At 49.6% G+C, this 12,656-nt stretch overlaps 1 protein-coding gene across 1 annotated transcript in view; it reads right to left on the bottom strand.

Moving 5' to 3' along the window:
* The window catches only part of LOC138579647 (CD276 antigen-like), a 122,597-nt gene that overhangs the window by 58,852 nt on the left and 51,089 nt on the right, over positions 1-12,656 (bottom strand). The window lies entirely within an intron of this gene.

Here is a 12,656-nt window from a genome sequence, read left to right as displayed (position 1 = left end):
TTGGGATCTGCAAAATGCAAAGTTCTGCACACAGCATTTCTATACTGATCAGGGGAAAGTATGCTGCAGAATATGCTGTCTAATATCCCTGAAACCAAGCTAACATAGTGTTCTATGATCTAACCGCACACACAAACTACAAAAAGGTCAAATATAGCATTGTGACTATTAAAATAACCCTTTTCCTGTACCTTCATACAATAACAATTGCTGAAATTCACAGGTCCATACCAGCTGCACACTTGTGCTGGAGGCGGACCTGTCTTCATGATATTATGGTGGTATTTGGTGCTATTTTATAATCCTTGGCAGTATATTGTGGTAAACTGTTGGGGTATTCTGATAGTGGTGAGACTTATTTCAGAATACTGCCTAATAATTATTTTTACCAAGGTCGTTAACAACAAACAAAATTCTGGTACACTTTGGATAGATTGATTGATTGATTGGTTATTTATAATGCACTTAATACCCAGAGGTTTCTAAGCACGGACTCAGGGATCAAACCTGTGTTGCTCTGTGTCATCTTGCTTCCAAGGCGAGCATGTTGCCCCAGAGCTATCCTCCAAGACTCAAGGTCGTAAGGTCAGAAGGCCACAGGTCAATGTATTTGAATACCTTTCCTCCCATGCATTAGACAGAACACATACCAGAAGGAATAAACAACCACTGGGGGTCATTCCGAGGTTGGAGTAAAGGGAAAAACGATGCTGGTAAAGGATTACCGGCATCGCTTACCGCTATGGGCCAATCCGACCGGTCAGACCACTATTTACGGCACCCTAATCTACGATGCTGTAAATACCGGTCTTGGGCCGCGCGCCCCACCATGCCGAAATTAGCAGCATGGCGTAAACCGGAGCTGATCACAAGTATGGAGCACACGTAAATAACGGCCTCATTAAGGCCGTAAAGTCACTTACCGGCATGGAGTACACACAGGCATCTCAGAGAAGGAGTAAAGAACCCTGAGCAGTGGTCCACAGAGCCACAGACACACAATCAGCACAGGTGGAGGCAATGGAGTGTGCCAGAGCACAAAAGGACCACACCCACACACCACCAACCCCCTCCCACACCTGCCAGCAAGGTCACAACCACTAGAACTACACCAAAAACACCAGGCCACCCAACTGAGGAGACACAGGGGGAGAAGGAAGGGGAGACAGGCCCAGCATGCAGCACCAGTGCAGCCTCCGCCACCACCCCAGCAGCCCCCATTCCCATGCAGCAGGTCCTGTACCTCAAGGAAACCCCTGAGCAGACACACACCCCCTACACGCTAGAATGTGACAGCCTCACCACCATAATTTGGTGGCTAAATTACTAGATAAGTGAGCAGCATACAAATACACACCACTCTCCCGGCACAGTTGAAGGTGGTGCCTGTGCCCCACACCCATGCCACAGGCACCTATCAGCACACAGTTGGACCCATGCATGGCATGTCACAACCGTCCAGTACACGGACGCAGAACGAAGGGCTGGAGCACCTCCTCAGGCACACAAGGGGCTACAAATCCATAACAAGGACTTCCCAGGAGATATACGACACAGAAGTTGGCCCTCATGCATTGGCAGGCATGCCAAATGACATGGGTGCCCCTGACAGCACCCACATGGATTAGGTTGACCTGCATGGCATGCATGTGGCGGATCACAGCCGCAAGCAATGCCATTCCCCCAATGTGCAGACGGAAAGCAATGCAAGCAAGAACAGTTCCCCTACATGACAGTCCAGACACTTACCAAAATTGGCTACAGATGCAGGTGTTGGCAGCTGTCCCTTGACACCATGGTACCGGACCCCTGTCAGAAACCCACAGACCAGGGCCAGGGAGCCCTATTATAATGGCCATACCCGTGCATGCGTGGAGATCAAACAGCCACCTTGCTTGCATAAGGCACATATGAGTTGCCGAAGCTGGACTGGTGGGGGACCCATCTACTGCCATGTGCTGTCCAAGACCCCCATGTCATGTGTACAACTAAACAAATTGTGCATCCCTTGGAATGTGGCTCTGTCCCCTGACATGGGACTGCTAGTACCAGATAAAGATTGAGTGAAGGAGGAGGAGGAAGGGGCAAGACATCATCATGGAGGCGGTGCATGGGAGGGACATGTCGTGTGGCTTACAATGTTTGGACATAATAACCAAAACACAAGACAGCAGAGGCCGGCATTATATGGGCACACAGGGCCCTGGGTGTGTGTATACTTGTAGACCATGCACTGTCAGGATGAGTGTAAACAATCCCTCCACCCGCCCAACCACCTCCCCCCAACCCCACAACAAACCCTCCCCCCTCCTACCTGCCCCCCAACTCTACAACAAACCCTCACCCCACTCCCCCCTCCCCCCAACTCCACAACAGTACTCCAATGTTGTACATTAAGGTCACATGTGGCAGCAATGACGATTAATGCATGCTCCCGGGGCCCGGGGGAGGCATGTCCCGGCGCCGCATGGAACGCAGAGTGCGTCGCGGAGGAGTTGCCGGTGTGTCACAACTGGATGTGGCTGTGTCCTCCTGCTGATGCTGCAGATTGGAATGTGGAGCCTCAAGGGCATCAGCTATGCGTCCTAGGATGTCACACAACCTGTTAGTGCTTTCAGTGACTGCCTGACGCATTTCCCGGAGTTCATTTAGCCATTCCACCCTGGCCTGGCGGTTGTCCTCCATGAACACAGTGATGAGGTAAATCAGCTGAGTCGCACGACGTGCATCAGATGATGGGTGTTCATCACTGGAGTGACTTGGCCCTACGTGCTCTGGCATGGACTGGACTGGTGAACTTGGGCCACGATCATCGTACCCCTATGTGTCTGTTGGAGCAGTACGGCCAGGTATTTCAGGATCCCCAGAGTCACTGCATGATGCCATGGGGACATTGCTGGGCTCCGGGGTGTGGACTGTGGGGTAAAACTCCTTCCTGGACACCTCACAGATTGATGAAGGGCTGTCCACATTCTCTTCGGGGCCCGTAGCTGCAACCTCCCCAGCAATACTGGACTCTGCTGACGTTGGGGTGGCCATTGTGGCAGGTGCAGATGCTGGGAGGGATTGGGGTGGTGCAGCCTCCACTGACCTTTCAGGAGCAGGGGTGGGTGTTTATTTTGGTGCTGTAATGCGCCGGACCCTGCCACTGCCCATGGAGGTGGTTGGACGCCTTGTCTGTGGCTCGCCGCTCTCATGATCAGTGCCTGTGGGGGTAGAAGAGAGGGCCAACATGAGTGATTGTATGATGTCCTAATAGCATACATGCTGCATTCACATTTCAGTCATTTGGGGTTTGTGGCCTTTTGGGTGTAGCAACAGCAGTGGTACATGTGCATGAGTATGATATGTATGCAGGTTTCGGAGTGACTCATCCTGGCCAGGTAATGTGCTGTCTGGCTGGCACGCTGCCGAACCTGCTGCACAGTGTGAATGATGGGATGTGCAAGTTAGTGCACTATGGTTGATGTGCGTTATGTACTTGCACTTGGCCCTTGATTGCGTGGCAGTTGGCTCTGCATTAGTTGGATGGGGGGAAGGCAACATGACAAGGCGCCTTTGATGGCCCTTGGGGGAGTATACATCATGCAATTGCCATTGGCAGTGTTGACTTTGGACACTCACCTCCTTTGGCAGACGACGTTGCCCCACACTCTATCTCGCCGACGCCCTCAATCGATTCCGTCCCGATCAACGCTGCACATGCCTCCTCCCATGGCTCAACTCTCACTGGGGAACTTGGGCCCCCTCCAGTCTGCATTGCCTGACTCCGGTTGGTGGAGAGGAGGCCCCGCACCCGCACCCGCAAGTCATCCCACCGCTTGCGGGTGCGGGGGGTGGTGCCTACTGCGCTCACCCTCTGGGCGATTTGTGCCCAGATGTTTTTCTTACGGATTACTGACTCTCTCCGCATGTCGGGGCTGAACACAACGTCAGCATGCTCTGCCAGGTAGTCCACCATGGCCTGCAGCTCTTCAGGGCTGAATCTCTTCTTGCGGAGCCGGTCCACAGACTTCTTTGGGGCTTTTGGCATAGTTCCTGGTTGTGTGGTCCTTTCCCCGACTTTGGATTGCTCTCAGGGGTGCTGCCTGATGAAGATGTCAATGTATTGTGTTTTTAAAGATGGCCGCAGCGCTCTTTCCCGTTCCTGTGCAATGATGAAATTTCCAGTTCCGCTGTTTTGCAGTGACCGTAATTTACGGGATCTGGAAATTACGGTCACCGTTATTTACAGACGCTGCTGCTTCCAAGGCGGTGTTGTTATATACGTGTCGCAGCATGCCGGTAGGGGGTTTTTCGGGTCATTTAGCGGCATGCCGCTAGGTACTTTTCCGGCATGGCGAAAAGCGCATGTCCGCGAGGTCGGAATGGGCCGCAAATTAGCGGTCTGACACTAGGCAGGTGTCGTACTTTCCGCCATGCCGGAAAGTACCTGTACTTACCTCCTAGCTCGGAATGAGGGTCACTGTCTTCACCCTACGCCAACCAAAGAAAAGGAATGATTACCACTGAGTCATTCCTTATTTCAATGCCCCAACCCTTTCCAACTAAAGAAAAAACAACTTACTACATTGTTATTCCTCATTTCGACCCACCATATTCCTATACACCCATGCAAATTGTCAATGCATGATCGTTTACAATACAGAGGTATCAGAAAATATTCGCTGACCATGGATGTATGTTCCACTTTGATCAGCTGGAACAGAAGGTTAACACCCTCATATCAGGGAGGTGCCCTTACGCCGCTGCAATAAAAAACCTTGTGCATGGGCAGCACAGTTTCTGCGTAGCACCACATCAGGGATAAGGGCACATTGCGTGTTGGCATATATTCCATGAGGATGCAAGGGCTCTATTATACAATCTTCTACAAAAAAAGATGTTCATATGCAATAGATATCATCGAAAAACCACATCAAAAACAAAGCCACATGATGTTAAGCTGTAATGAAACATCAGGCAGCAGTGAGCATATGCTACAACAAAATGTGATATCAAGCACTTGAAGCCCATGTTAGAAAGTGATGTTGCCGGCGAGAGAAAATGGTCGCTCTCGTGTGAGCTCCGGCGTGGACCAAGACCGTAATGCCGACATAACCGCCTGCGATGACCGGTTCCTGACAGAAACTGTACAGAAGGTGTGGCAACATCGGCGGAACAAACTGGGAAAGTTTGGAGTCTGGCAATTGAAAAATTTCAGAGAAAAATTGGGATTAGTACCTCACGTGCGGAGGGAAGCGGCGCCTGGGGACAGCCGAGGAGCGAGAGGAGGAGCCTGGCGAGCGACAACGCGGATACTCGCTGGCAACGGACGGTGCAACAACCAGCTTGGAAAGGCCGTGGGCGCTCCGCTCCTCGTTGAGCAACCCGCGAGTGGCCCCCCTTCAATACCCCCATCAGACTCCTGCGGCAGCGGCCCGAAGAGGTGTCGCGCGTGAAGCGCGCGCGGGAACTGCGGAGCCCCCAGGAGGTGAACCAGACAAACTCGATCAGATAAGTGGGACGGTCATAACGGGGGGGACGCACAGTGAGCTGTAAGATTTATGTGTACCCCCAGAACGCCGGCGATCCTCCCCTCTTACCCTCTTCCAACAATACCTCCGTGATACGCACGGATCGGATTCGGGCCAAAACGGGCTCCCCGTGGACAACTGCAAATAACAGACACAACTCCCTATAACCACGTAACTCAACCGCGAGGCGAGGTTGGCCATGTTGGTGCGGGCTCATGGGATCACTTTATAGGGGGACGGGCGGCACTCCTCCACTCGGCACGCTTTCCCAGAAGTAAATCAGAGTATCACGCCACAGAACCGTAGCGCAGAGAAGGGCACATTGCAGCTCGTATCGCAGACTAATTGACCCCGAGGGAACAATGCCAAAGGGCTTTGGCCCCAAGAAGAGTTAGGGTTCCATTGATAAGTTCACGCCACCACTGCAGAAAGAACCAGGCCTGACGATGGCAGAGAGCACGATCCTACACGAACAACAGACCCCTCCGGCAACGATGATGGAACCCCAAGCCGTCTTCCTCGCCATGCAACAGGGCTTTTCGGCTCTCAATGACAAACTAGATGGGATAACGGCGAACGTGGCGGCCATCAAAACACAACTGGACAAAACCACTTCACGCATGACCGAGGCCGAGACGAGAATCTCGGCCACGGAAGACACACTTGAAACCCTGAAGACCACGGTCTCGAAGATGGCGATCGACCTGGGGACTGTGAAGTCCAAATGCGGGGATTTAGAAGCGAGGTCAAGACGCAATAATATTCGAATAATTGGAGTTCCAGAAGAAGCGATAAAAGCACCCATGGAAAAGACAGTGGAGGAACTTTTACGTGCCCTCTTGGGTGATCCGGGGTGGTCGACGATGTTCATCATAGAGCGGGCCCACAGATCCCTTGCCCCGAAGCCGAAGCCAGGAGCCTACGATAGGCCTATAATTGCCCGAGTGATGAACTACAGGGATAGAGATTTAATTCTGAAAGCGGCAAGAGAAAAGAAAGAATTACGTTGGGAAGCTAATATAATACGCATCTTTCCAGACTTTACCCTTGCGGTACAACAGGAGAGGAAGATGTTTACGGGGGTCAAAAAACTGCTACGAGAAAGACAGATTCAGTACGCTATGTTGTACCGAGCGAGACTCAAAATCCATTTCCAAAACAAGATCCACTTCTTTACGTTCCCAGAGGAAGCTGTACATTTTGTGGAAACACATATTCCTGCTCCGAATGATCATCCCAGGATAGGGGAGACTTAACGAAACTTGTGATTATGTGAATATGGGCATGTTTCTGCTATGTAATGTACAATTCCCGAAGCTTTAGCCGCCCCCCCCATCCAGGGACGGCCTTTACAGGGAGTACATATGGCTGAAATCACAGGATTTGTGTAATTGTGTTGCCCCCACAGGTTACGATATGCGTGTGAGCAACCAAGTTGAACCGGTCTACCGTTTACCAGCCTCAAGATGGCATGGCCATTGGTACATGCCGCAGGTCCCCCCCCTGTAGCAGGTGCACAACAGTGATGGGAAGGAAGGGTTGGGATCCTATGAACACAGTTGAAGTTGGAGGAACTGTGAGGGTGAGGGGAGGGAACAAGTTGGTAATGTTGGGTTACGGTTATGTTAAGGATGGTAATAAAATAAAATGCACACAGGTAGTGAACATGATGGCCAACAAGCTCCTAATAGAAACATGCTTTTTTGCACACATCGATAACTGCTTCATAGGTTATGGCTGGAAATAATGATGGAAGTATCAAAGTACTAAGTTGGAATGTCCGAGGCCTGGGGTCCAGAGTCAAGAAGAGGAAAATCCTGGCATATATCAATAGACTGGGCACTAAGATAATTTTCCTACAGGAAACTCATGTGGGACCTCAACAGGGGGGACAATTAATCCCGAATTGGGGAACGCACCAGTACTTCACAACATACTCTAAACGGGCAAGGGGGACTGTGATTCTAGTACATAAAACCCTCCAGTTTGAATGTATAGAAGCGAAATGTGATCCTGAAGGGAGGTTTGTCCTACTCCATGGTACACTCTGTAACAAGGAGATAGTTCTCCTAAACATATACGGACCAAATGTGGACGATCCAGAGTTTTTCTCCCAAATATTCGAGAGATTGGCCGCCTACCCCACGGCACAATTGATATGCGGAGGGGACTTTAACACTATCTTAGACGTCCAAACGGACCGCACATCGACACAGGCCAGGACATTGACCAAAGCAGCGCAGACTATAACTACACATATGAGAGACCTAGGTCTGAAGGACGCCTGGAAAACATTAAATCCTACTAAGAGGGAATATACATATTACTCGACGGTGCACGACATGCACTCCAGAATAGACTTGTGGCTGGTAGATAATGTAGTCCTTTCCTGGGTCCTAGCAGCACAGCATTATCCCAGAACATATTCAGATCACTCCCCAATCCAGTTAATATTACGAATTCCAGGCACCATAGCAGCGCGACCAATGTGGAGATTTAAACCTGCAGCGTTGCGTGACTTGGTCTATAGGAACGCTGTGGAACAACAAATACAGGAATATTTTGAAATCAATGAAAACTCAGTGCCCAGTCAAGCAATAGTATGGCAAGCATTTAAGGCCTATATAAGGGGAAGCTCAATATCGACAGAAAATTGAATTCTTAAAGACATCAGGGGTAGACTGAACAGATTGGAATCGCATATAGCATCACTGCAATCACAATATGCACAAGCCCCATCATCTCACCTCAGTTCCGAAATGAAAGCAAAACTAGATGAATACAATGAGGCAGCAGATCAAGAAATCCAATTTTTTGATAAGCCAGTTGCAGCACGCAGATACGGGGAGGGCGAGCGCCCCGGGAGGTTACTGGCCAGGACAGTGAAGGGAGAGAGGGGACCAACAATCATACCATGCGTGCAAAGGCCAGATGGTTCGGTTACCACTGACCGAGACAAGATTGAAGAAATGTTTCATACATTTTATAAAAATCTCTATTCCCCGCAATCTGATTCCACAGACGAAGAAATTGATCGATACCTGTCACAAATACCGACAACATTGCTGGCCGATGACACTAGGGAGTCGCAAGAGATGGCAATTACCGAGGCGGAAATGTTAGAGGCGATAAAGGCATTACCTAACGGGAAAGCACCAGGCGCTGACGGACTGGGGGCTGAGTTTTATAAGGAGTTTGGTCCCCTACTGGTCCCCAGATTAATGGCAGTATGGAGTGAAGCCCAACATAAAGGAGAACTCTCCGAAACCACTAGGGAAGCAGTAATTACACTCTTACTCAAGCCGGGGAAACCCCCTGAGGAGTGTGGGTCATATAGACCATTATCATTAATAAACACCGATGCAAAGATAGTGGCAAAAATACTGGCAACTAGACTGACACCTTTGATGCCGTATATGGTCCACAAAGACCAGGCAGGCTTTGTTAGGGGAAGATCCACTGCAACCAATGTTAGAAGGTGCCATAACATCTTAGCCACTATATCCCCTGAGGTCCAGGTCATGGCTGTTTCCTTAGATATGCATAAGGCCTTCGACATGGTTTTGTGGCCCTTTCTCTTCGGGGTACTGCGCAACTATGGGTTTGGCCCCAATTTTCTGAAATGGATAAAAATACTGTACACACGCCCACATGCAAAAATAAGAATCAATGGGGTTTTAACAAACAAACTAGAACTGAAGGGGGGAACGCGACAAGGATGCCCATTGTCGCCATTATTATTCGCATTAATAATTGAACCTTTGGCAGATATCCTCAAGGCCCGGTACAGCTCAGCAGGACTCAGGCTAGACGGTGAATTACACATTATAACTCTATATGCAGATGACATTCTGCTATATCTAAAAAATCCGGATCGAACCTTGGGCAAGGTACTGGCTGAGGTCAAACGGTTTGGGGAACATGCGGGTCTACGTCTTAATCCTAGCAAATCAGAGATATTCCCAATCACAGAAAATACACTGCAACCACACGACTTATATGGCCTGGTCTGGAGCCCTACTCATATACTTTATTTGGGCGCACATATTGCCAGAACAGCACAGCTCTCCCGCACATTGAACTATTGCGTTCTAACTGAGACCCTATGCGTGAAAATAAAACGCCCTCCCCATATCATTGATGGGCAGGATAGCACTGATTAAAATGATTATATTACCTATGCTTTTTTATTTGTTCAGCACTATACCTGTCTGGCCGGGCCGCTCTTTATTTACCACACTGACTGGCGCATGCACCTCGTTTGTGTGGGGAGGACATCCCAGAGTGAGCTGGAAAAAGCTATCTGATACATACTCTAGAGGAGGGTTGATGGCACCTGACTTGGAGTTGTATTACCTGGCTGCACAGGCACACCATGCCTCCCATTGGGCGATGCAATTCCTCAACCCTGCGACCTCAATGCCCGGTTGTATAGGGCGCAAAGCGATAACAGCACTCCACAAAATGAGCAGATCTACCCCCAAGCACTATAACACTATAGAACCAGCGAAGGTGACGACCACTGCATGGGCCAAAATAGCCGATATGTTCGAAACCAACAGACTATACCACCCAAGTATGCCACTCTGGGGAGACCCACAAACACCCTTCAGTGCAGATAGTCAAATCATGATGCATTGGGCATCCAAAGGGATCACCCAGTGGGGAGAACTCTTCCCTGACCAGAACTTCATCCAGTGGGCGGACATCAGAGAGGTTGTGGGAAACACACATAGACATAAACAACAGTACACCGAAGTGCGATCGGCCGTACAAGAAACATGCCCCACATTCCCCAGCGAACCAGCGATAAATATAGGTTTCGGCTACATATTCACAGGGGGGTCACAAAAAGTCTCTGCGGCGGCATTGTATAAGCTACTACTTCAAACACGCCCAATAGAGAACACCGCGACTAAGAGTCAATGGGAACAAGACCCGGGACAGCAGTTTGATGACCAGGAATGGGCACAGATTTGTTCGCTCACCAAGCAAATATCGTGTAATTCCAGATACAAGGTAATTCACTACAAAATAGTGCAGAGAACACATTACACCCCAGCAAAACTTAAACAACTATATCCCAACATGTCAGGGACCTGCCCTAGATGTCAGACAGAGGATGCAAATATTTATCATATGCTATGGTCATGTACAAAGCTAAGGGGTTACTGGGAAGAGATCGGTGCTGCCTTGGATGAGATGGCTGACCAACCACTGGAATGGTCACCCAAGATATGCTTACTGGGAGCAGTTGGGAAAATGAACCCGACTTGGCGTAGACTGTTGAATTTGAGCCTACTAATAGCCAAAAGGGCAATTTTGATGAAATGGAAGAGTGCACACACCCCAACAAAGGCAGATTGGGACAAGGACATGATGTGGACTAATGATACAGAAGAAAGCTACATGGACTCGGTACTGCCCCAATCCAGACCAAGGAACATATGGGACAGATATAAACAATACCTGTTGGATAAGGCAGAGCGAGATGACTCAAGATCGGAAACTGACTGATGTTGTAAACTGTATTGAAGCAATGTGCAATATATGTAAGCAGTAATGTTACCTGTGTGCAAGAAAAATAAAGTTTATAAAAAAAAAACATCAAAAAAAAGAAAAAGAAAAAAGAAAGTGATGTTGCCAAAATATTATTATTTTTAGCATATTTGTACCAACAGCCTATTATAGGCTTGAAAGTTATGTCTGAGAGTGGTTTGTTATAACAAAATTCTGCATTAACTGTACCCGTCCTCACCGTGTGCTCTCCCCTTTATGTGCCCCTAGTGTGTGACCTTCCTCCACACCCTCCTGCTTGTGCTCCCTTCTCTTCCTGCTGCTCCACATACCCCCTATGGTGCTCTCAGGCTCCCTTAACTTCTCCACTGCTACTCTATATCCTATCTTATCCCTTTCATTAAGTCTAGTAGAAAGAATTTCAAAAGGTGATCCTGGTCTCCAACCCAGCCCTCCCTATCATTGATACCTACATCAGTGCCTCCTCCAGACATCCTCTTTGTTGTTCCCTCTCCAGGCCTATGTACCCCCATATGGTCTCTGTTCTCTCCTCTTTCTTATCCTCTCCCGCTAATGGTGGCACTGGACGAGAGGTCTGCTTGGCTTCCGTCCACTCCTCCAAGACCATCATTAATGTCTATCTGAATGGCACCGTCTTGGTCCAGGGCCCTCATCCCAACCTCCTCCTTTTCGATAAACGTTTCCCACGTCTTATCAACGTCCGTCCTTCTTCGACTCCTACCTATACCTCTCTGGTTCCTCCACCACCTCCCTCTTCCGCCACCTCTCTGGCATCCTCCTCATCCTCTCTGACTACTCTGCAATCTCCTTCTTCCTCCTCTGATCACTCTCAGGCACCTCTACCGCCTCTGCAGGGCGTACCTTATGCCTGTACCCCTCCATGGAAGTCTTTCAAATGTGGCCATCTGCTCCACATTGCTACTCTTAACTTTCTCTCTGCTGTCAAATACTCCTCCGACATCTGCTGACTCCTTGAAGAACTTGATCTGGATGTCCTTGGTCTCACAGAGACATGGTTCATGGCCAGCTCTGTCACGAGTTTTGACACTCTCCTCCCTGATGGCTACAAGATCCTCTCTGAACCCAGAACCAACCGTCCAGGAGGTGGAGTAGCCTTGATCTTCCTGGAGTGGATTCCTGCTTCTGTCATTCCTCCGCAGGCCTACTCCTTCTTTGAATGCCTGGTGTGCAGGCTCTATATCTCTCCTGGCCTCTCACTAAATGTGGCCATCATCTATAGGCCACCTGGCCAGGTCGCCCTCTTTACTCTCCGAGTGGGCCAACATCTCCTCCTCTCTCCTTGCTTCCACCCCTCAACTTCTCCTCCTCGGAGATCTCAACATCTATCTGGATGCTTCTAACCCCTCCTCAAGGCTCTTGCGCAATCTCTGTGACTCTCTCTTTTTTTGTATTCTAACCTCTGGCTCGACACACTCTGCCGGGCACACCCTGGAAATTCTCACTTCTTCCGACATCCCCCTCTCTAACACTCTCACCACTCCTCTCTCTTGGACTGACCACTTTCTACTCTCCTCGCACCTGTCGCTCTTTGTCCCCCAAGTGAAGCCGACTCCAGCACTGCCACCCACCTTCTCGGTCATC

This window comes from Ambystoma mexicanum, chromosome 3p, assembly GCF_040938575.1.
Source record: "Ambystoma mexicanum isolate Mex_15411 chromosome 3p, UKY_AmexF1_1, whole genome shotgun sequence".
NCBI lineage: Eukaryota > Metazoa > Chordata > Amphibia > Caudata > Ambystomatidae > Ambystoma > Ambystoma mexicanum.
This window is presented reverse-complemented; position numbering and strand designations above follow the sequence as displayed.